The sequence below is a fragment of the Eleutherodactylus coqui genome, chromosome 7 (assembly GCF_035609145.1).
Source record: "Eleutherodactylus coqui strain aEleCoq1 chromosome 7, aEleCoq1.hap1, whole genome shotgun sequence".
In the NCBI taxonomy this organism is placed as follows: domain Eukaryota; kingdom Metazoa; phylum Chordata; class Amphibia; order Anura; family Eleutherodactylidae; genus Eleutherodactylus; species Eleutherodactylus coqui.
The window spans coordinates 199,936,793-199,962,399 of record NC_089843.1 but is presented as its reverse complement, the minus strand read 5'-3'; the positions used below and the strand labels follow the sequence as shown (position 1 = coordinate 199,962,399).

General features: G+C 46.4%; 4 non-coding genes and 1 pseudogene across 4 annotated transcripts; all 5 read left to right on the top strand.

Annotated features, from left to right (window-relative positions):
- The first annotated feature begins 2,170 nt into the window (after positions 1–2,170).
- Positions 2,171–2,361, top strand: LOC136573897 (U2 spliceosomal RNA). Its single transcript, XR_010786109.1, has one exon. It is a non-coding gene; the product is annotated as a U2 spliceosomal RNA (small nuclear RNA).
- Positions 2,362–4,966: 2,605 nt separating this feature from the next.
- On the top strand, positions 4,967–5,157 carry LOC136573834 (U2 spliceosomal RNA). Its single transcript, XR_010786052.1, has one exon. It is a non-coding gene; the product is annotated as a U2 spliceosomal RNA (small nuclear RNA).
- A 2,600-nt stretch (positions 5,158–7,757) lies between these two features.
- Positions 7,758–7,948, top strand: LOC136573886 (U2 spliceosomal RNA). Its single transcript, XR_010786101.1, has one exon. It is a non-coding gene; the product is annotated as a U2 spliceosomal RNA (small nuclear RNA).
- Positions 7,949–15,855: 7,907 nt separating this feature from the next.
- On the top strand, positions 15,856–16,044 carry LOC136573866 (U2 spliceosomal RNA). The gene has a single exon (XR_010786082.1). It is a non-coding gene; the product is annotated as a U2 spliceosomal RNA (small nuclear RNA).
- An 8,597-nt stretch (positions 16,045–24,641) lies between these two features.
- Positions 24,642–24,688, top strand: LOC136574191 (U2 spliceosomal RNA; annotated as a pseudogene).
- Positions 24,689–25,607: the final 919 nt, after the last annotated feature.

Below are 25,607 nucleotides of genomic sequence, written 5' to 3'. Positions count from 1 at the left end.
GCCCCGCAGCTTCAAGTTACACCTCCGGATCAGGATAATGCTAGGCCATTCCAACCAGCCTGTGTGTGTGACCTGCAGTCGCTGGTAGTCGAAAAGCGGCCGGCCCCGGATGCGCGCTTCAGAGTGGACAGACAGCAGCGGACCCCCAATCACACAGGCCCAAGGCTTGCTATGTAGCACGGAATACCTCATTGGACTGCAGCACTCCACGCGGGCTGAGATACACGCTCCACGTGGGATGGGCAGTATTCGTCCATGAAGATCCAGGCCAACGTTTAGAGATGGAGCAACACTCGGGGAGCAAAGAACTCCAACGAACGGACGTCTACTTTACAAGGATGTATTGCTTTATTCAATGCATGGACACAGAAACAGTTCAACCGCTCGATTACAGACCGCAGTCAATACAGTAAAGAAAGAAATGTGTCTGTTTAATGTAAACTTGCATGGAGCTCGTTTGTCAGCCACTGACTGAATGCTGCTGCTGCATGTCTAAAACGTGGTCTGACGTTACACGCACCACCAGGGATAAGGCCTTGCCTATAAGCATTCCCCAGCTGGCAAAAACGGAACCTCCCTGCCTATTCCTCACCATGGAAGAACGGAACCTACCTTTTTTTTAAAAAAAGAAAGCCACAGCAGCAGCCAACTAGATTTTGGTAGGCCGCTGTCTCCCCCTTGTGTGCTGCATAAAAAATGCACTCCACTAAAAATAACAATGATCCACGAAATAGAGCGTATGGAGAGAATGAGGCTTCCAGATGAGCCGTCAGGCTATGATAAATTGTATCACACCTGGGCGATATGGATAGATGCCCGGAGCTCACCCCTATTTACCAAGTGGTTACAGACAGGGACATGTGAGTAACACGTTTAAACCACAATCGTAAAGAGAAACAACAATTCCGGAGCCCGCCCCCCCCCCCTTTTTGTTTTATTTTCTCTTTCTCCCGTGTCATAGATACCTACCCTCCCTTACCACCCCCCCCCCTTACCCTCCCCTCATTCCCCTGTTTGTAGACCTTATAAAATATCACAGACAAACATGATATAGTTCAACTCGAAATTGATTTATTAAGTTTCATTGTCAAAGTTAATTTTACATTGCTTTGAGATAAGGCAAAAGTTTCTCCCCCTCCATGAAACCAATAAAACCTATATTGAATAAAATAAAAATGATGCAGTTACCGGTAGTTCTGCAGCTTCTTGGTGGAAATAAAGACCATCTCCCGTCTCCCAGCTGCAGCAGAGACTGACTGAAATGGCTGCCAAGCCCGGTATTAATGCTTCTAAATTGATGACATCACAAAGGAGTGACATCGTCAGCCTTCCAAACACCTGGCTCAATTGCATACAGTATGTATGTATGTATGCATGTATGTGAGTGAGTCTATCTATCTATCTTTATTAATTATGTAGAATATAGATATGGATTATTTCTAAATTACAGATTTTGTAGATATAGATTAAAGATAGATTTAAGATTGTATATGTGTGTGTATATGTGTGTATATGTGTGTGTGTGTGTGTGTGTGTGTGTGTGTGTGTGTGTATGTATGTATATATAATGTATATATGTAAAAAAAAATATAAAATCTGTAGTTATGTATGTATGTATGTATGTATGTATGGCGGGCGGGCAAAAAAGGCCTGCTGTATGTTTTTAAGTTCTTCGGATGACCATGCCGCTCTAATATTCTCCTTACTAGGGTCTACTAATGCTGGTCCAGGGGAAGGCAATAAAGCCCTATGGGGCCGAAGCCAATTTCCCTTATTTTAGGTAAAAAGTTTCCATCCGTCCCCACTCGAAATGCGGCCGGCCGAAGAGATCCCTCCAACCGACCGACCGACGCACCTTCAGAGACAAACTAGTGCTTGCTTCTAGTGTCATCGCCGGCTTAACCATCCTTTGTAGGGAGCTGACGAGTCCTGCAGCAGCAGCAGGCTCTGCAAGCCTAGGATGCGTGAGCACGGTGCAAGAGGAAGGACTGAGGGTGTGAGGCTGGGCGCGGTTGAGAAGGCGTGGGGCGGGGCTATGGAAAGTTTTACAAGCTCTCCCGGCTGCCTGGGTGCATTGTGGGTGCACCCAGAGTGCTGGCTGAGCGTGTTGCCTCAAGCCTTGGAAGTGGAGTTGGGCGGACCGGGCTACAGGTGAAACCCGTTACGGGTTATCGCTTCTCGGCCTTTTGGCTAAGATCAAGTGTAGTATCTGTTCTTATCAGTTTAATATCTGATACGTCCCCTATCTGGGGACCATATATTAAATGGATTTTTAGAACAGGGAGCTGGAAAAAGAGCTTGCTCTGTCCACTCCACGCATTGACCTGGTATTGCAGTACCTCCAGGACCGGTGCACCCCCTTTCCTACAACCGTTTCCAAAAGCAGAAAAACAAAACCGACGAGCAAGAGGTGCAGCGCAGCTGTGGCGGCGGCTGCTGCTACCATCCAAGCACTTTGATTGACACTCAGCCCGTCTGTTCGCAACATTGTATCCACTGAGCAGCTGCGTCTGCCAGAGTGTGCACAGCACAGGTACAACTGGAAGCAAAACAACACACACACACACACACCAGTTCATATGGCAGCCGCACTCTATAGTTCGTACCTACCGCTGCGCTAATAGCCAAGTTGGAAACATCGGGCAGGCACAGCGTATCCTGCCAGCCTGCCTCTGTATGCTCCACGTATTCGGGTCATGGGTGTATGTGCAGGGGGCCCGGAGCCCCAGGGGGCCCATAAAGTCTCTCTTCCCCACATTGTAAACCAATGCTATCAATGAAGCTTTATAGTTTGGGGGCCCAGTTCCAGACTTTGTACTGGGGCCCCGCAGCTTCAAGTTACACCTCCGGATCAGGATAATGCTAGGCCATTCCAACCAGCCTGTGTGTGTGACCTGCAGTCGCTGGTAGTCGAAAAGCGGCCGGCCCCGGATGCGCGCTTCAGAGTGGACAGACAGCAGCGGACCCCCAATCACACAGGCCCAAGGCTTGCTATGTAGCACGGAATACCTCATTGGACTGCAGCACTCCACGCGGGCTGAGATACACGCTCCACGTGGGATGGGCAGTATTCGTCCATGAAGATCCAGGCCAACGTTTAGAGATGGAGCAACACTCGGGGAGCAAAGAACTCCAACGAACGGACGTCTACTTTACAAGGATGTATTGCTTTATTCAATGCATGGACACAGAAACAGTTCAACCGCTCGATTACAGACCGCAGTCAATACAGTAAAGAAAGAAATGTGTCTGTTTAATGTAAACTTGCATGGAGCTCGTTTGTCAGCCACTGACTGAATGCTGCTGCTGCATGTCTAAAACGTGGTCTGACGTTACACGCACCACCAGGGATAAGGCCTTGCCTATAAGCATTCCCCAGCTGGCAAAAACGGAACCTCCCTGCCTATTCCTCACCATGGAAGAACGGAACCTACCTTTTTTTTAAAAAAAGAAAGCCACAGCAGCAGCCAACTAGATTTTGGTAGGCCGCTGTCTCCCCCTTGTGTGCTGCATAAAAAATGCACTCCACTAAAAATAACAATGATCCACGAAATAGAGCGTATGGAGAGAATGAGGCTTCCAGATGAGCCGTCAGGCTATGATAAATTGTATCACACCTGGGCGATATGGATAGATGCCTGGAGCTCACCCCTATTTACCAAGTGGTTACAGACAGGGACATGTGAGTAACACGTTTAAACCACAATCGTAAAGAGAAACAACAATTCCGGAGCCCGCCCCCCCCCCCCTTTTGTTTTATTTTCTCTTTCTCCCGTGTCATAGATACCTACCCTCCCTTACCACCCCCCCCTTACCCTCCCCTCATTCCCCTGTTTGTAGACCTTATAAAATATCACAGACAAACATGATATAGTTCAACTCGAAATTGATTTATTAAGTTTCATTGTCAAAGTTAATTTTACATTGCTTTGAGATAAGGCAAAAGTTTCCCCCCCTCCATGAAACCAATAAAACCTATATTGAATAAAATAAAAATGATGCAGTTACCGGTAGTTCTGCAGCTTCTTGGTGGAAATAAAGACCATCTCCCGTCTCCCAGCTGCAGCAGAGACTGACTAAAATGGCTGCCAAGCCCGGTATTAATGCTTCTAAATTGATGACATCACAAAGGAGTGACATCGTCAGCCTTCCAAACACCTGGCTCAATTGCATACAGTATGTATGTATGTATGCATGTATGTGAGTGAGTCTATCTATCTATCTATCTTTATTAATTATGTAGAATATAGATATGGATTATTTCTAAATTACAGATTTTGTAGATATAGATTAAAGATAGATTTAAGATTGTATGTGTGTGTGTGTGTGTGTGTGTGTGTGTGTGTGTATGTATGTATATATAATGTATATATGTAAAAAAAATATAAAATCTGTAGTTATGTATGTATGTATGTATGTATGTATGTATGGCGGGCGGGCAAAAAAGGCCTGCTGTATGTTTTTAAGTTCTTCGGATGACCATGCCGCTCTAATATTCTCCTTACTAGGGTCTACTAATGCTGGCCCAGGGGAAGGCAATAAAGCCCTATGGGGCCGAAGCCAATTTCCCTTATTTTAGGTAAAAAGTTTCCATCCGTCCCCACTCGAAATGCGGCCGGCCGAAGAGATCCCTCCAACCGACCGACCGACGCACCTTCAGAGACAAACTAGTGCTTGCTTCTAGTGTCATCGCCGGCTTAACCATCCTTTGTAGGGAGCTGACGAGTCCTGCAGCAGCAGGCTCTGCAAGCCTAGGATGCGTGAGCACGGTGCAAGAGGAAGGACTGAGGGTGTGAGGCTGGGCGCGGTTGAGAAGGCGTGGGGCGGGGCTATGGAAAGTTTTACAAGCTCTCCCGGCTGCCTGGGTGCATTGTGGGTGCACCCAGAGTGCTGGCTGAGCGTGTTGCCTCAAGCCTTGGAAGTGGAGTTGGGCGGACCGGGCTACAGGTGAAACCCGTTACGGGTTATCGCTTCTCGGCCTTTTGGCTATGATCAAGTGTAGTATCTGTTCTTATCAGTTTAATATCTGATACGTCCCCTATCTGGGGACCATATATTAAATGGATTTTTAGAACAGGGAGCTGGAAAAAGAGCTTGCTCTGTCCACTCCACGCATTGACCTGGTATTGCAGTACCTCCAGGACCGATGCACCCCCTTTCCTACAGCAGTTTCCAAAAGCAGAAAAACAAAACCGACGAGCAAGAGGTGCAGCGCAGCTGTGGCGGCGGCTGCTGCTACCATCCAAGCACTTTGATTGACACTCAGCCCGTCTGTTCGCAACATTGTATCCACTGAGCAGCTGCGTCTGCCAGAGTGTGCACAGCACAGGTACAACTGGAAGCAAAACAACACACACACACACACACACCAGTTCATATGGCAGCCGCACTCTATAGTTCGTACCTACCGCTGCGCTAATAGCCAAGTTGGAAACATCGGGCAGGCACAGCGTATCCTGCCAGCCTGCCTCTGTATGCTCCACGTATTCGGGTCATGGGTGTATGTGCAGGGGGCCCGGAGCCCCAGGGGGCCCATAAAGTCTCTCTTCCCCACATTGTAAACCAATGCTATCAATGAAGCTTTATAGTTTGGGGGCCCAGTTCCAGACTTTGTACTGGGGCCCCGCAGCTTCAAGTTACACCTCCGGATCAGGATAATGCTAGGCCATTCCAACCAGCCTGTGTGTGTGACCTGCAGTCGCTGGTAGTCGAAAAGCGGCCGGCCCCGGATGCGCGCTTCAGAGTGGACAGACAGCAGCGGACCCCCAATCACACAGGCCCAAGGCTTGCTATGTAGCACGGAATACCTCATTGGACTGCAGCACTCCACGCGGGCTGAGATACACGCTCCACGTGGGATGGGCAGTATTCGTCCATGAAGATCCAGGCCAACGTTTAGAGATGGAGCAACACTCGGGGAGCAAAGAACTCCAACGAACGGACGTCTACTTTACAAGGATGTATTGCTTTATTCAATGCATGGACACAGAAACAGTTCAACCGCTCGATTACAGACCGCAGTCAATACAGTAAAGAAAGAAATGTGTCTGTTTAATGTAAACTTGCATGGAGCTCGTTTGTCAGCCACTGACTGAATGCTGCTGCTGCATGTCTAAAACGTGGTCTGACGTTACACGCACCACCAGGGATAAGGCCTTGCCTATAAGCATTCCCCAGCTGGCAAAAACGGAACCTCCCTGCCTATTCCTCACCATGGAAGAACGGAACCTACCTTTTTTTTAAAAAAAGAAAGCCACAGCAGCAGCCAACTAGATTTTGGTAGGCCGCTGTCTCCCCCTTGTGTGCTGCATAAAAAATGCACTCCACTAAAAATAACAATGATCCACGAAATAGAGCGTATGGAGAGAATGAGGCTTCCAGATGAGCCGTCAGGCTATGATAAATTGTATCACACCTGGGCGATATGGATAGATGCCCGGAGCTCACCCCTATTTACCAAGTGGTTACAGACAGGGACATGTGAGTAACACGTTTAAACCACAATCGTAAAGAGAAACAACAATTCCGGAGCCCGCCCCCCCCCCCTTTTTGTTTTATTTTCTCTTTCTCCCGTGTCATAGATACCTACCCTCCCTTACCACCCCCCCCCCTTACCCTCCCCTCATTCCCCTGTTTGTAGACCTTATAAAATATCACAGACAAACATGATATAGTTCAACTCGAAATTGATTTATTAAGTTTCATTGTCAAAGTTAATTTTACATTGCTTTGAGATAAGGCAAAAGTTTCCCCCCCTCCATGAAACCAATAAAACCTATATTGAATAAAATAAAAATGATGCAGTTACCGGTAGTTCTGCAGCTTCTTGGTGGAAATAAAGACCATCTCCCGTCTCCCAGCTGCAGCAGAGACTGACTGAAATGGCTGCCAAGCCCGGTATTAATGCTTCTAAATTGATGACATCACAAAGGAGTGACATCGTCAGCCTTCCAAACACCTGGCTCAATTGCATACAGTATGTATGTATGTATGCATGTATGTGAGTGAGTCTATCTATCTATCTATCTTTATTAATTATGTAGAATATAGATATGGATTATTTCTAAATTACAGATTTTGTAGATATAGATTAAAGATAGATTTAAGATTGTATGTGTGTGTGTATATGTGTGTGTGTGTATGTATGTATATATAATGTATATATGTAAAAAAAATATAAAATCTGTAGTTATGTATGTATGTATGTATGTATGTATGGCGGGCGGGCAAAAAAGGCCTGCTGTATGTTTTTAAGTTCTTCGGATGACCATGCCGCTCTAATATTCTCCTTACTAAGGTCTACTAATGCTGGCCCAGGGGAAGGCAATAAAGCCCTATGGGGCCGAAGCCAATTTCCCTTATTTTAGGTAAAAAGTTTCCATCCGTCCCCATTCGAAATGCGGCCGGCCGAAGAGATCCCTCCAACCGACCGACCGACGCACCTTCAGAGACAAACTAGTGCTTGCTTCTAGTGTCATCGCCGGCTTAACCATCCTTTGTAGGGAGCTGACGAGTCCTGCAGCAGCAGCAGGCTCTGCAAGCCTAGGATGCGTGAGCACGGTGCAAGAGGAAGGACTGAGGGTGTGAGGCTGGGCGCGGTTGAGAAGGCGTGGGGCGGGGCTATGGAAAGTTTTACAAGCTCTCCCGGCTGCCTGGGTGCATTGTGGGTGCGCCCAGAGTGCTGGCTGAGCGTGTTGCCTCAAGCCTTGGAAGTGGAGTTGGGCGGACCGGGCTACAGGTGAAACCCGTTACGGGTTATCGCTTCTCGGCCTTTTGGCTAAGATCAAGTGTAGTATCTGTTCTTATCAGTTTAATATCTGATACGTCCCCTATCTGGGGACCATATATTAAATGGATTTTTAGAACAGGGAGCTGGAAAAAGAGCTTGCTCTGTCCACTCCACGCATTGACCTGGTATTGCAGTACCTCCAGGACCGGTGCACCCCCTTTCCTACAGCAGTTTCCAAAAGCAGAAAAACAAAACCGACGAGCAAGAGGTGCAGCGCAGCTGTGGCGGCGGCTGCTGCTACCACCACCCAAGCACTTTGATTGACACTCAGCCCGTCTGCTCGCAACATTGTATCCACTGAGCAGCTGCGTCTGCCAGAGTGTGCACAGCACAGGTACAACTGGAAGCAAAACAACACACACACACACACACCAGTTCATATGGCAGCCGCACTCTATAGTTCGTACCTACCGCTGCGCTAATAGCCAAGTTGGAAACATCGGGCAGGCACAGCGTATCCTGCCAGCCTGCCTCTGTATGCTCCACGTATTCGGGTCATGGGTGTATGTGCAGGGGGCCCGGAGCCCCAGGGGGCCCATAAAGTCTCTCTTCCCCACATTGTAAACCAATGCTATCAATGAAGCTTTATAGTTTGGGGGCCCAGTTCCAGACTTTGTACTGGGGCCCCGCAGCTTCAAGTTACACCTCCGGATCAGGATAATGCTAGGCCTTTCCAACCAGCCTGTGTGTGTGACCTGCAGTCGCTGGTAGTCGAAAAGCGGCCGGCCCCGGATGCGCGCTTCAGAGTGGACAGACAGCAGCGGACCCCCAATCACACAGGCCCAAGGCTTGCTATGTAGCACGGAATACCTCATTGGACTGCAGCACTCCACGCGGGCTGAGATACACGCTCCACGTGGGATGGGCAGTATTCGTCCATGAAGATCCAGGCCAACGTTTAGAGATGGAGCAACACTCGGGGAGCAAAGAACTCCAACGAACGGACGTCTACTTTACAAGGATGTATTGCTTTATTCAATGCATGGACACAGAAACAGTTCAACCGCTCGATTACAGACCGCAGTCAATACAGTAAAGAAAGAAATGTGTCTGTTTAATGTAAACTTGCATGGAGCTCGTTTGTCAGCCACTGACTGAATGCTGCTGCTGCATGTCTAAAACCTGGTCTGACGTTACACGCACCACCAGGGATAAGGCCTTGCCTATAAGCATTCCCCAGCTGGCAAAAACGGAACCTCCCTGCCTATTCCTCACCATGGAAGAACGGAACCTACCTTTTTTTTAAAAGAAGAAAGCCACAGCAGCAGCCAACTAGATTTTGGTAGGCCGCTGTCTCCCCCTTGTGTGCTGCATAAAAAATGCACTCCACTAAAAATAACAATGATCCACGAAATAGAGCGTATGGAGAGAATGAGGCTTCCAGATGAGCCGTCAGGCTATGATAAATTGTATCACACCTGGGCAATATGGATAGATGCCCGGAGCTCACCCCTATTTACCAAGTGGTTACAGACAGGGACATGTGAGTAACACGTTTAAACCACAATCGTAAAGAGAAACAACAATTCCGGAGCCCGCCCCCCCCTTTTTGTTTTATTTTCTCTTTCTCCCGTGTCATAGATACCTACCATCACTTACCACTCCCCCCCTTACCCTCCCCTCATTCCCCTGTTTGTAGACCTTATAAAATATCACAGACAAACATGATATAGTTCAACTCGAAATTGATTTATTAAGTTTCATTGTCAAAGTTATTTTTACATTGCTTTGAGATAAGGCAAAAGTTTCCCCCCCTCCATGAAACCAATAAAACCTATATTGAATAAAATAAAAATGATGCAGTTACCGGTAGTTCTGCAGCTTCTTGGTGGAAATAAAGACCATCTCCCGTCTCCCAGCTGCAGCAGAGACTGACTGAAATGGCTGCCAAGTCCGGTATTAATGCTTCTAAATTGATGACATCACAAAGGAGTGACATCGTCAGCCTTCCAAACACCTGGCTCAATTGCATACAGTATGTATGTATGTATGCATGTATGTGAGTGAGTCTATCTATCTATCTATCTTTATTAATTATGTAGAATATAGATATGGATTATTTCTAAATTACAGATTTTGTAGATATAGATTAAAGATAGATTTAAGATTGTATGTGTGTGTGTGTGTGTGTGTGTGTGTGTGTGTGTGTGTGTGTATGTATGTATATATAATGTATATATGTAAAAAAAATATAAAATCTGTAGTTATGTATGTATGTATGTATGTATGTATGGCGGGCGGGCAAAAAAGGCCTGCTGTATGTTTTTAAGTTCTTCGGATGACCATGCCGCTCTAATATTCTCCTTACTAAGGTCTACTAATGCTGGCCCAGGGGAAGGCAATAAAGCCCTATGGGGCCGAAGCCAATTTCCCTTATTTTAGGTAAAAAGTTTCCATCCGTCCCCACTCGAAATGCGGCCGGCCGAAGAGATCCCTCCAACCGACCGACCGACGCACCTTCAGAGACAAACTAGTGCTTGCTTCTAGTGTCATCGCCGGCTTAACCATCCTTTGTAGGGAGCTGACGAGTCCTGCAGCAGCAGGCTCTGCAAGCCTAGGATGCGTGAGCACGGTGCAAGAGGAAGGACTGAGGGTGTGAGGCTGGGCGCGGTTGAGAAGGCGTGGGGCGGGGCTATGGAAAGTTTTACAAGCTCTCCCGGCTGCCTGGGTGCATTGTGGGTGCGCCCAGAGTGCTGGCTGAGCGTGTTGCCTCAAGCCTTGGAAGTGGAGTTGGGCGGACCGGGCTACAGGTGAAACCCGTTACGGGTTATCGCTTCTCGGCCTTTTGGCTAAGATCAAGTGTACCTGGTACAGGCGGTCTTAGTCGGAAGGTAACTCGGGTACCCCTCTCCTCTGCCTGGCGGGATCGCCCACTCCGGTGGGCTTCACCCGCCTGCTGCTATCGGGGAGAGGGATTAGTCCCAGGGTAAACGAGTCGCGATCCCCCTGCCTCTTCTGGTCTCCGGGCCAGGAGAGGGCACCTACTTAGTTGGCTATCACAAGAGCGGTCTTGTGATCACAACAAATTCTAAAATGGGCGAGGGCCCACACGATATACCGGCTTATGCGCGGATTAAGAACACGATACGTGTCTCTTTTTTGGACAGTGCGGACACACGTGGCTTGAAGTATGTGGTCGAGGACGTGCTTAAAGGGGCGTTTAACGTGCAGAAACGCGAAATACTAGCGATACAAGATTACCCCAAGCGTCGGATCTATGACGTGACCTTTACAGAAAATGGCATCTTTCGGGACTTGGTGGCAGCGATTCCCGAGAAAAAAGATCCGAGGCTTGAGGGTGTCTTGCTAGTCGAGCACGTCCTTGACATCACTAAACTCGTGGTGATTAAGATGTATTCTCCCTACATTGATGTGAAAGAGGTCGAGGACTTCCTGTTACGTTATTTCAAATCTGTCAGATGTATGGGAAAGATAATGAACGAGTTTGGTATTTGGACCTCAAAATGGCGATTCCAGGCCACGTGTGTAAGTGACCCCAGCGGGCCCGGGGGAGTGATCTTACCGCCCGCGCGTTTTAAATTAGGAAAAGTGAATGGCGACCTATACTATGCGGGAATGCCTGACTTCTGCAGGATTTGTATGAAATACGGTCACCAAAAAGAGTCTTGCGCAAGTACATGTAAAAAATGTGGGGGCACAGACCATGAGACAAGTCAATGCAAGAAAGGAAAAGGGTGCTATTTTTGCGGCGGTGTTGGTCACCTCTACACGTCTTGTCCCCACAGAGCGCAGAAGGCGGAGCAGCAAGGGCGACCCGGACCGAAGGAGCAGCCAGGGCAGCCAGAGAACCAAAAAGCGCCCCCCCAGGGAGAGAAACCTGAAGAGATGGAGGTTTCGGGTGGACCCCCTCAGAAGGCAGGTATGGAGCAGCGGAGCATCAAGAGGAGGGTGAGTGACCGGCGGACAGGCTCTCCCTCCCGGGAAACCGGTGGAGGTAGCAGAGCCGAGAAAGCCGGTCCAGGCCCTCCCACGATGCCCGCTCAAGCGGTGCCCGAGGCGGAGGACCCGGGGGGCACGGCGGCAGCTACAACAAAAAGGAGGAAAGGCTCGGGCGGAAGGCTATATTCGGAGGTGGTGCAGGGGGGAACGCCGGAAATCCCAACAGGGATGGCGAGCCCGGAGGAAGTACCCCCTGCTGAGCCATCCCGGAAGGCCCCTCCCCCTCCCAGCCAGGAGGGGGCGCAGGGAGCCACCTCCGAGACTACAGAGTCAAGAACGAGCCAAGTACCCACCCCTGCAGAGGGGAACGAGATGGACACGGGAGCTGGCCTGCTAGCCCCCTTGGGAAATCCGGAAGCATTCGAATCGATATGGGACCTCACACAGATCCCTCTCTCGGGCACCGTTGGGGGTCCACTAAGTGAGGTAGGTTCCTCTCCAGCGTCCCCGTTCACGATAGATTCGGACGCGGGGGGGTGTGAGAGTGCCAGCGAGGTCTTTGGCTTGCCCGGAGACTTCTAAGAAGAAGACCCACACATATTCCTAGTCTCCAATGGCTGCTCTATCGGGACTCACTTTTAATGTCAGGAGCATCGAGAACCACGTGAGGAGGGTCGCCCTCTTCAGCTATCTGACTATATTCGCTGCCTCCGTCTTCTTCCTGCAGGAGTGCGGGATCCCGCATAGAGCCCAATATAAAAAATACCAAGATGACTGGGTACATGGACCGTCGGTCTGGTCCGGCTCTAACGAGACCAGATCGGCGGGGGTCGCCATTCTTTTTAAAGGAAACGTTTTAATTGATACTATTAACGAAATTTTACCAGGCAGAATTTTATTGGTCAAAGCTTTTATTAACGGAGTAAAGTGGCAGTTTTTAAACTTTTACGGATCAGCAGATAAGAGCGAACGTGCAGAAATGCTAGAGATTTTACCCCTTTTTATTAGTGATTCTGATCCTCTTATTTTAGCGGGGGATTTTAATTGCATTTTAAAGGGGGAACGCCGGCTTTCCAGCTCAGTAAGCAGAAACTACGACAAGACCTCTGCTATGCTAAATAACGTGATTTTAGACCAGAAACTTACTGACGCTTTTAAAAAATGTAATCCCAATGCATCAGAGGAAGCCGGCGTTACCTGGAGCAACAAGATCTGCAGCTCCAGGATTGATTTTATGTTTTGTTCTTATCAAATACTGCCTTTTAGATGTGACCTTTTTACCAATGTTTTCTCGGATCATAAGCTTTTATATTTTAAAGTTGATTCAGTTTTAAAGAGAAAATCCGGTAAGAATGCCTGGAAGTTTAACGTGTCCCTTTTAGGAGATCCGCAGGTTTTATCCGATTTTATCACTTTTTATAGAAACTGCAGACGAGTGAAAGATCCCAACACTCCCACCAGCCAATGGTGGGAGAAGATGAAGCTAAAAATTAAATCATTTTTTATCAAGGTTGTGATCGCCAAAGCTAAAGAAAAACGGACATTTTATGCAAATTTGAACACTCGTCTGCAGACCCTGTATAAGTTCCGGCAACATGATATAGAGGTGGACCACGAGATCATCGAGGTGAAGAAAGAGATCGCCCGGTGCCTGGAGCAGAGAGGAAAAGAGATTATATTCCGATCAAAAGTGAAACACCTGGAAGAAAATGAAACCTGCTCCAGGTACTTCTTCAAGAAGATAAGAGACAAGCGGACAGTCCTCGATGATCTCGGTGGCACCAAGGACATACAGGGTATTTTAAAGAAAGTGTATGATTTTTATGCGGATCTTTTTAATACTAAACCTGTTGACATTGATTTTATGAACGACTCGTTGAAGGAGATCACTGACGTTTTAGATCCTGGTTCTCGTGAGATTTTACTAAGGGACATCACAGAACAGGAGATTTTAGAGACTATTAAGAGTTTTAAACCAGGTAAGGTGCCTGGGCCCGATGGTATACCCATAGAGTTTTATGTCACCTTTTTTGGTATTTTTAAGGATGACCTTTTCTCCCTTTTTACCGAGGTTTTTATGTCTAAAGCCCTCCCGGGGTCCTGGAAGAAGGGTGACGTGTCTCTTTTATATAAGAAAGGAGACAAGACCGACATCAAGAACTGGAGACCGATCACCCTTCTGAACAGCGACTACAAAATAATGGCAAAAATATGCGCAAACAGACTCAAGACCGTAGCAAGTAAAATTGTACACCCCAACCAGGTCTGTGGGGTGCCCGGGAGGGCAATATGGGAGAATCTTAACCTGATAAAAGATGTTATTAGTGACACAAAATCAAGACAAGGTCAAATGGCTATTTTAACTATCGACTTCGAGAAAGCCTTTGACCGAGTGTCACATTTTTATCTTTTTAAGGTTTTAGAGAGAATGGGTATACCGGAAGGTTTTTTATTGTCTTTAAAAGCGTTTTACGATAATTGCACAAGCAAAATTTTAGTAAATGGTTTTAAGACACAGGAAGTGCTTTTAAATTCCGGGGTGAAGCAGGGGTGTCCCTTGTCCCCACTACTTTTTATCTGCGCACTAGAGCCTCTTTTATGCACAATACGTCGGGACAAGCTGATCCGTGGGATCCCCCTGCCCGGCGGGGGGGGGATCGAGGCTAAAGTAGTGGGGTACATGGACGATGTGGCAATTCTTGGAAGGGACACCCTGTCAATCCAGAGAGCATCAAGGCAAATTGAGTTTTATTGCTGCGCCTCGGGTTTTAAGGTAAATTTTAATAAAAGCAGTATTTTAAATATCGGGGACCTGCCATTGTCAGATGTCCCCATTCCTGTGTCTGAATCTGTGCAAATTTTAGGTGTCTCCTTCAACGAGGATAACAGAGGTCTTAACAGCTGGGACTTGGTGGCACAAAAAATAAACAAGAAAATATGTATGTGGAATATGAGAAGGTTGACCATGGAGGGGAGGGTTTTAATCATAAAAATGGTGATTTTACCGATTTTATTGTATTTAAGCCTAGTGTTCCCCCCTCCTGGTAGAGTTTTTAACAAAATTGTAAAAGCTGTTTTTACCTTCTTCTGGAGCTCCAAAATGGAAAAGCTGAAAAGAGATATAGTGATGAAGCCAAAAATAATGGGTGGTAAAGACTTCCCCGATCTGAAAGCCTTTTTATACATAAAGTATTTTAGCATGTGCCTAGGCGCACTTTTTAAAAACCACGCATGGTCTTACTTTTTACGCTACAACACAGGTTATTTTATGAGGCGGAACGGATGGTTCAAAACGGTTTTAAACTCCCCTTATTCTTTTAATCTGTCTAAAGACTATACGATTTTAGAGAAAATTGTGGTTTTATACGATTTTACTGGAAAAAGTGCACAGGTTTTAACAAATTCTAAATTAATGATAAAGAGTTTTAAGGAAAGTGGTTTTTATGTTCAAGTTAGTAATTTTAATGAGAGCAAAACAAAAGAGACGTGGAGAATGGTCAATAATCATATTTTTAACCCACAGAAGGATCTGGCCTGGAGCTGCATACACGACTGTCTTCCATGCCGGGCATTCCAGCATCGTAGAGGACTGACCAACACCGCCGCCTGCCCAAGACCCGGATGTGGAGAAGAGGAAACAACACAGCATCTGATATGGACTTGCTTTTTAACCAAAAGGATATGGACTAAGTTTTTACCCTTGCTTAAAAGAATAACAGGATTAAAGAAACTAACACTGGAAGGAATACTATATGGATGTCTGGAATGCCCCACACGGACTCAGAGAATTATGGCATGGAAGATGGTCAACTCGGTGAAGGCAGCTCTGTGGAAATCCAGAAATATTTTAGTTTTTAAGCACGAGGTTTTATCAGTTAAAGATATTTTATCCATTGCTCTTAATGATTTGTACGAATATTACATTGTGGACAGGAAAAACTTTCCTATTTTATCGAGAAAATGGCTGATCGGGGAATGGAGCTCCATCATATAGTGCCACCAAGTGCCCTTTTATGTGGTTTTTAATGTGAATTTTAACAACATGTAATATAGGTAGACAATTTTTGGAATGTTTTATATGGTATGTTTTAATATGTTATACAATGTGTTTTTAATGTACTGTATGAGCATTTTAATATGTCTGGAAATATGTTGTTAAAATAAAAATACCCCTCGGGGTTTGTCAACTTAAAAAAAAAAAATCTGTTCTTATCAGTTTAATATCTGATACGTCCCCTATCTGGGGACCATATATTAAATGGATTTTTAGAACAGGGAGCTGGAAAAAGAGCTTGCTCTGTCCACTCCACGCATTGACCTGGTATTGCAGTACCTCCAGGACCGGTGCACCCCCTTTCCTACAGCAGTTTCCAAAAGCAGAAAAACAAAACCAACGAGCAAGAGGTGCAGCGCAGCTGTGGCGGCGGCTGCTGCTACCACCCAAGCACTTTGATTGACACTCAGCCCGTCTGCTCGCAACATTGTATCCACTGAGCAGCTGCGTCTGCCAGAGTGTGCACAGCACAGGTACAACTGGAAGCAAAACAACACACACACACACACCAGTTCATATGGCAGCCGCACTCTATAGTTCGTACCTACCGCTGCGCTAATAGCCAAGTTGGAAACATCGGGCAGGCACAGCGTATCCTGCCAGCCTGCCTCTGTATGCTCCACGTATTCGGGTCATGGGTGTATGTGCAGGGGGCCCGGAGCCCCAGGGGGCCCATAAAGTCTCTCTTCCCCACATTGTAAACCAATGCTATCAATGAAGCTTTATAGTTTGGGGGCCCAGTTCCAGACTTTGTACTGGGGCCCCGCAGCTTCAAGTTACACCTCCGGATCAGGATAATGCTAGGCCATTCCAACCAGCCTGTGTGTGTGACCTGCAGTCGCTGGTAGTCGAAAAGCGGCCGGCCCCGGATGCGCGCTTCAGAGTGGACAGACAGCAGTGGACCCCCAATCACACAGGCCCAAGGCTTGCTATGTAGCACGGAATACCTCATTGGACTGCAGCACTCCACGCGGGCTGAGATACACGCTCCACGTGGGATGGGCAGTATTCGTCCATGAAGATCCAGGCCAACGTTTAGAGATGGAGCAACACTCGGGGAGCAAAGAACTCCAACGAACGGACGTCTACTTTACAAGGATGTATTGCTTTATTCAATGCATGGACACAGAAACAGTTCAACCGCTCGATTACAGACCGCAGTCAATACAGTAAAGAAAGAAATGTGTCTGTTTAAAGGAGATGTCCCGAGGCAGCAAGTGGGTCTATACACTTCTGTATGGCCATAATAATGCACTTTGTAATATACATTGTGCATTAATTATGAGCCATACAGAAGTTATAAAAAGTTTTTTACTTACCTGCTCCGTTGCTAGCGTCCTGGTCTCCATGGTGCCGACTAATTTTTGGCCTCCGATGGCCAAATTAGCCGCGCTTGCGCAGTCCGGGTCTTCTGCTGTTCTCTATGGGGCTCCGTGTAGCTCCGTGTAGCTCCGCCCCGTCACGTGCCGATTCCAGCCAATCAGGAGGCTGGAATCGGCAGTGGACCGCACAGAAGAGCTGCGGTCCACGAAGATAGAGGATCCCGGCGGCCATCTTCAGCGGTAAGTATTGAAGTCACCGGACCGCCGGGATTCAGGTAAGCGCTGTGCGGGTGGTTTTTTTAACCCCTGCATCGGGGTTGTCTCGCGCCGAACGGGGGGGGGGTTTAAAAAAAAAAAAACCCGTTTCGGCGCGGGACATCTCCTTTAATGTAAACTTGCATGGAGCTCGTTTGTCAGCCACTGACTGAATGCTGCTGCTGCTGCATGTCTAAAACGTGGTCTGACGTTACACGCACCACCAGGGATAAGGCCTTGCCTATAAGCATTCCCCAGCTGGCAAAAACGGAACCTCCCTGCCTATTCCTCACCATGGAAGAACGGAACCTACCTTTTTTTTAAAAAAAAGAAAGCCACAGCAGCAGGCAACTCGATTTTGGTAGGCCGCTGTCTCCCCCTTGTGTGCTGCATAAAAAATGCACTCCACTAAAAATAACTGATCCACGAAATAGAGCGTATGGAGAGAATGAGGCTTCCAGATGAGCCGTCAGGCTATGATAAATTGTATCACACCTGGGCGATATGGATAGATGCCCGGAGCTCACCCCTATTTACCAAGTGGTTACAGACAGGGACATGTGAGTAACACGTTTAAACCACAATCGTAAAGAGAAACAACAATTCCGGAGCCCCCCCCCCCCCTTTTTGTTTTATTTTCTCTTTCTCCCGTGTCATAGATACCTACCCTCCCTTACCACTCCCCCCCGCTTACCCTCCCCTCATTCCCCTGTTTGTAGACCTTATAAAATATCACAGACAAACATGATATAGTTCAACTCGAAATTGATTTATTAAGTTTCATTGTCAAAGTTATTTTTACATTGCTTTGAGATAAGGCAAAAGTTTCCCCCCCCCCCTCCATGAAACCAATAAAACCTATATTGAATAAAATAAAAATGATGCAGTTACCGGTAGTTCTGCAGCTTCTTGGTGGAAATAAAGACCATCTCCCGTCTCCCAGCTGCAGCAGAGACTGACTAAAATGGCTGCCAAGCCCGGTATTAATGCTTCTAAATTGATGACATCACAATGGAGTGACATCAGCCTGCCATACACCTGGCTCATGACATCACAAAGGAGTGACATTGTCAGCCTTCCAAACACCTGGCTCAATTGCATACAGTATGTATGTATGTGAGTCTATCTATCTATCTATCTATCTTTATTAATTATGTAGAATATAGATATGGATTATTTCTAAATTACAGATTTTGTAGATATAGATTAAAGATAGATTTAAGATTGTGTGTGTGTGTGTGTGTGTGTGTGTATATATATATGTGTATATATATGTGTGTATATATATATATATATATATATATATATATATATATATATAATAATGTGTGTGTGTGTGTGTGTGTGTGTGTATATATATATATATATATATATATATATATATATATATATATAATGTGTGTATATCTAATGTATATATGTAAAAAAATATATAAAATCTGTAGTTATGTATGTATGGCGGGCAAAAAAGGCCTGCTGTATGTTTTGAAGTTCTTCGGATGACCATGCCGCTCTAATATTCTCCTTACTAGGGTCTACTAATGCTGGCCCAGGGGAAGGCAATAAAGCCCTATGGGGCCGAAGCCAATTTCCCTTATTTTAGGTAAAAAGTTTCCATCCGTCCCCACTGGAAATGCGGCCGGCCGAAGAGATCCCTCCAACCGACCGACCGACGCACCTTCAGAGACAAACTAGTGCTTGCTTCTAGTGTCATCGCCGGCTTAACCATCCTTTGTAGGGAGCTGACGAGTCCTGCAGCAGCAGCAGGCTCTGCAAGCCTAGGATGCGTGAGCACGGTGCAAGAGGAAGGACTGAGGGTGTGAGGCTGGGCGCGGTTGAGAAGGCGTGGGGCGGGGCTATGGAAAGTTTTACTAGCTCTCCCAGCTGCCTGGGTGCATTGTGGGTGCGCCCAGAGTGCTGGCTGAGCGTGTTGCCTCAAGCCTTGGAAGTGGAGTTGGGCGGACCGGGCTACAGGTGAAACCCGTTACGGGTTATCGCTTCTCGGCCTTTTGGCTAAGACCAAGTGTACCTGGTACAGGAAGTCTTAGCCGGAAGGTAACTCGGGTACCCCTCTCCTTTGCCTGGCGGGATCGCCCACTTCGGTGGGCTTCACCCGCCTGCTGCCATTAGGGAGAGAGATTAGTCCCAGAGTAAACGGGTCGCGATCCCCCTGCCTCTTCTGGTCTCCGGGCCAGAGGAGGGCACTTATTCCTAGGCGTCACAAAGCGGTTTGTGACACTATATCCACAACATGGGTGAAAACCCAACCGAAATACCGGCTTATGCGCGGATAAAGAACACCGTACGTGTCTCTTTTACCAATAGTGCGGATACACGTGGCCTGAGGTATGTCGTCGAGGACGTGCTGCAAGGAGTGTTTAATGTGCAAAAACGTGAGATTCTAGCGATCCAAGACTACCCCAAGCGACGGATCTATGACGTCACCCTAACTGAGACGGGCATCTTTCGTGATCTGGTTGCAGCCATACCAAACAAAAAAGATCCGAAGCTTGAGGGTGTCTTGCTGGTCGAGCACGTCCTCGACATAACCAAAGTTGTGGTGATTAAGATGTATTCACCCTACATTGACGTTAAAGAGGTTGAGGATTTCCTCTTACGCTATTTTAAATCCGTCAGATGTATGGGAAAAATTATGAACGAGTTTGGCATCTGGACCTCGAAGTGGCGTTTCCAGGCCACGTGTGTAAGTGACCCCAGTAAGCCGGGGGGAGTGATCTTGCCGCCAGCGCGTTTTAAATTGGGCAAAGTGAATGGCGACCTGTACTTTGCGGGAATGCCCGACTTCTGCAGGATTTGTTCACAATACGGTCACCATAAGGATTCCTGTGCGAGCACCTGTAAGAAGTGTGGGGGCACGGATCACAAAACTAGCCAATGTCAGAAAGGGAAAGGATGTTATTTTTGCGGCAGTGTTGGTCACCTCTACACGTTTTGCCCCCACAGAGCACAGAAGACGGAGCAGCAAGGGCGACCCGGACCCAAAGAGCAGCCAGGGCAGCCAGATGACCAAGCAGCACCCCCCCAGGGAGAGGAACCTGAGGAGATGGAGGTCTCCAGTGGACCCCCCCAGAGTGGTAAGGAGCAGCGGAGCATCAAAAGGAGGGTGAGTGACCGGCGGACAGGCTCTCCCTCCCGGGAAACCGGTAGAGGTAGTAGGGCCGGGGAAGCCGGTCCAGGCCCAAAGAAGATGCCCGCTCAAGCGGTGCCCGAGGTGGAGAACCCAGGGGGCACAGCGGCCGCAACGCAGAAACGGCGGAAAGGCTCAGGAGGCAAGCTTTATTCGGAGGTGGTGCAGGGGGGAACCCCGGAGATCCCGACGAAGTCGGAGGACCCGGGGGAAGTACCCCCTGCTGTGTCATCCCAGAAGGCCCCTCCCCCTCCCGGCCAGGAGGGGGCGCGGGGCGCCACCTCCGAGGGCACAGAAACGCAAGTGAGCCAAGTACCCACCCCGGCGGAGGGGACAGAAATAAGCACGGGAGCCGGCCTGCTGGCCCCCTTGGAGTTTCCGGAAGGAATAGAATCGGTATGGGATCTAACGCAAATGCCTCTCTCGGGCACCGTCGGGGGTCCACTAAGTGGAGTGGGTTCCTCTCCAGCATCGCCGTTCTCGATAGATTTGGATGCGGGGGGGTGTGAGAGTGCTAGCGAGGTCTTTGGCTTGCCCGGAGACTTTTGAAGACCCACGTATATCCTAGTCTCCAATGGCTGCTCTGTCGGGACTCACTTTTAATGTCAGAAGTATCGAGAGCCACGTGAGGAGGGTCGCCCTCTTCAACTACCTGACTATCTTTGCTGCCTCCGTATTTTTCCTGCAGGAGTGCGGCATCCCGCATAGAGCAAACTACAAAAAATACCAAGATGACTGGGTACATGGACCGTCGGTCTGGTCCGGCTCTAACGAGACCAGATCGACGGGGGTCGCCATTCTTTTTAAAGGAAACGTTTTAATTGACGTTATTAATGAAATTTTACCAGGCAGAGTTTTATTGGTCAAGGCTTTTATCAATGGTATAAAGTGGCAGTTTTTAAACTTTTATGGATCAGCGGATAAGAAAGAGCGAGCAGAGATGCTAGAGATTTTACCCCTTTTTATTAATGATTCTGACCCCCTGATTTTAGCAGGGGATTTTAATTGTATTTTAAAGGGGGAACGCCGGCTTTCTAGCTCAGTGAGCAGAAATTATGATAAGACCTCATCTATGTTAAAAAATCTGATTTTAGACGCCAAGCTCACTGATGCTTTTAAGAAATGCAATCCCAACGCATCAGAGGAAGCCGGCGTCACCTGGAGCAACAAGATCTGCAGCTCCAGGATAGATTTTATGTTCTGTTCTTATCAAGTACTGCCTTTTAGATGTGATTCTTTTACCAACATTTTCTCTGACCATAAGCTTTTATATTTTAAAGTTGATACCGTTTTAAAGAGGAAATCCGGTAAAAATGCCTGGAAGTTTAACGTGTCCCTTTTAGAAGATCCGCAGGTTTTATCCGATTTTATCACTTTTTATAAAGACTGCAGGCGAGTGAAAGATCCCAACACTCCCACCAGCCAGTGGTGGGAGATGATGAAGCAAAAAATTAAAAACTTTTTTAATCAAGGTTGGGATCGCCAAGGCTAAAGAAAAACGTACATTTTATTCCAACCTGAACACTCGCCTGCAGACCCTGTATAAGTTCCGTGAACATGATATAGAGGTGGACCACGAGATCATCGAGGTGAAGAAAGAGATCGCCCGGTGCCTGGAGCAGAGGGGAAAAGAAATAATCTTCCGCTCTAAAGTACAACATCTGGAGGAAAATGAAACCTGCTCCAGGTACTTCTTCAAGAAGATAAGAGACAAGCGGACAGTCCTCGATGATCTCGGTGGCACCAAGGACATACAGGGTATTTTAAAGAAAGTGTATGAGTTTTATGCGGATCTTTTTAATACTAAACCTGTTGACATTGATTTTATGAATGACTCGTTGAAGGAGATCACTGACGTTTTAGATCCTGGTTCTCGTGAGATTTTATCAAGGGACATCACAGAACAGGAGATTTTAGAGACTATTAAGAGTTTTAAACCAGGTAAGGTGCCTGGGCTCGATGGTATACCCATAGAGTTTTATGTCACCTTTTTTGGTATTTTTAAGGATGACCTCTTCTCCCTTTTTATTGAAGTTTTTATGTCTAAAGCCCTCCCGGGGTCCTGGAGGAAGGGTGACGTGTCTCTTTTATCCAAGAAAGGAGACAAAACTGACATCAAAAACTGGAGACCCATCACCCTTCTGAACAGTGACTACAAAATAATGGCCAAAATATGTGCGAACAGACTAAAGACCGTAGTAAGCAAAATTGTACACCCCAACCAGGTCTGTGGGGTGCCCGGGAGGAGCATATGGGAGAATCTTAACCTGATCAAAGATGTTATTAGTGACACAAAATCAAGACAAGGTCAAATGGCTATTTTAACAATAGACTTCAAGAAAGCCTTTGACCGGGTGTCACATTTTTATCTTTTTAAGGTTTTAGAGAGAATGGGTATACCGGAAGGTTTTTTATTGTCTCTTAAAGCGTTTTACGATAATTGCACAAGCAGAATTTTAGTCAATGGTTTTAGGACGCAGGAAGTACTTTTAAATTCTGGGGTGAAGCAGGGGTGTCCCTTGTCCCCACTACTTTTTATCTGCGCCCTAGAGCCTCTTTTATGTACAATCCGACGGGACAAGCTGATCCGAGGGATCCCCCTGCCCGGCGGGGGGGGGGGATCGAGGCCAAAGTAGTGGGGTACATGGACGATGTGGCAATACTTGGAAGGGACACCCTGTCAATCCAGAGAGCATCAAGGCAAATTGAGTTTTATTGCTGCGCCTCGGGTTTTAAGGTAAATTTTAACAAGAGTAGTATTTTAAACATCGGGGACCTGCCCTTGTCAGATGTCCCCATCCCTGTGTCCGACTCAGTGCAAATTTTAGGTGTCTCCTTCAATGAGGTCAACAGAGGTCTTAATAGTTGGGACTTGGTGGCACAGAAAGTCAATAAGAAAATTTGTATGTGGAGCATGCGGCAGCTGACCATGGAGGGGAGGGTTTTAGTCACAAAAGCCGTGATTTTACCCATTTTACTGTATTTAAGCTTAGTGTTTCCCCCTCCTGGCAGAGTTTTTAATAACATTGTAAAGGCATGCTTCACATTCTTATGGAGCTCCAAGATGGAAAAACTCAGCAGGGAAATCGTAATGAAGCCGAAGGAGATGGGAGGAAAAGATTTCCCTGATTTTAAAGCCTTTTTATATACGAAGTATTTTAGTATGTGTATTGGTGCTCTTTTTAAAAATCACTATTGGTCTTATTTTTTACGATACAACACTGGCTATTTTATGAGGAGGAATGGATGGTTCCACATGGTTTTAAATTCCCCTTATTCTTTTAACTTGCCCCGCGAGTATAAGATTTTAGAAAAAATAGTGATTTTATATAATTTTACTGGCAAAAGTGCGCAAATTTTAATGAATAGTAAAGTCATTTTAAAAACCATAAAAGAAAGTGGTTTTTATGTACAAGTCAGTAATTTTAACGAAAAAAAGAGTAAAGAGACCTGGATGATGGTTAACCACTATATTTTTAATTCACAGAAAGATCTGGCCTGGAGCTGCGTCCATGACTGTCTTCCATGCCGGGCATTCCAGCATCGTAGAGGTTTGACCAACACTGCCGCATGCCCAAGACCCGGATGCCCAGGAGAAGAGACAACACTACATCTTATATGGACTTGTTTTATCGCCAAGAAAGTATGGACTAAGATATCACCGCTTATGATAAAGATCACAGGACTTAAGAGACTTACATTGGATGCCGTTTTATATGGATGCCTGGAATGCCCCACACAGACTCAAAGAATTATGGCAGGGAAGATGGTCAATTCGGTCAAAGCAGCTCTATGGAAAACCAGAAATATTCTAGTTTTTAAACATGAAGTTTTATCTGTGAAGGACATTTTATCAATTACTCTTAATGAGATGCACCAGTACTTTTTAGTAGACAAGAAAAATTTTCCTGTTTTAGCAAGAAAATGGCTTTTAGCAGAATGGAGCTCCATAATCTGATGCCACCAAGGGCCCTTTTATGTGATTTTTAATTTGTTCTGTATTTTTTAATGTATATTATGTAGACGAATGTTTTAAATGGTATGTTTTAATGTGTTATTTAATATGTTTTAATGTACTATTGATAAGCATTTTTAAAGCGTCTATGTAAATATATGTTGTGCAAATAAAAACACCCCCCCTTGTGAAGGGCTTGTCAACTTAAAAAAAAAAAAATCTGTTCTTATCAGTTTAATATCTGATACGTCCCCTATCTGGGGACCATATATTAAAGGAGATGTCTCGAGGCAGCAGTGAAATATTTTTTTTGCCCAGTCCCCCTTCTTCAGTATACAATACTAAGTACCAATGTAAATGGCTTTTAAAGCCGGTTCCTACTTACAGTTCTGGCGTTTCATGAACTTATAAAAAGTTTCCCAAAGATGGCCGCCGCTTCTTCTCCCTGCGCTTGCTTCAGCCCGACGTGCTCGCTCCCGAGACGCCGGTCACGCTTCGTATTAGCAGGGAGCTGTCCAGTGCTGATCCTTTCCCGCACAAGTAACCCAGGCTTCGTAATAGCAGGGAGCTGTCCAGTGCTGAATTCTCAGCAGAAGGTACTGTAATGCCTCCCTGCAATTCACTTTCCACTGTTTTAGATGAAATAGTTTTTTCACCTAAATATATATGTGTGTGTATATATGCGTGTACACATTTTATATATATATCTATATATATATAGATATATATAGTATACGTGTGTATGAGTATACGCATACGCGTATTCGTGAGTGTATATATACACACACATTATATATATATACCCACACGTGTTTGTATATATGTGTGTGTATATATGTGTGTGTGTGTGTGTATATATGTGTGTGTATGTGTGTGTGTATATATATATATGTGTGTGTATGTGTGTATGTATGCATGTGTGTATGTATGCATGTGTGTGTATGCATGCATGTGTGTGTATGCATGCATGTGTGTGTGTGTATGTATGTGTGTATGCATGCATGCGCGCGCTTGTGTGTGTGTGTGTATGTGTGTGTGTATGTATGTGTGTATGTATGTGTGTATGTATGTATGTGTGTGTATGTATGTATGTATGTGTGTATGTATGTATGTATGTGTGTGTATGTATGTATGTGTGTGTGTATGCATGTATGTGTGTGTGTGTATGCATGTATGTGTGTGTG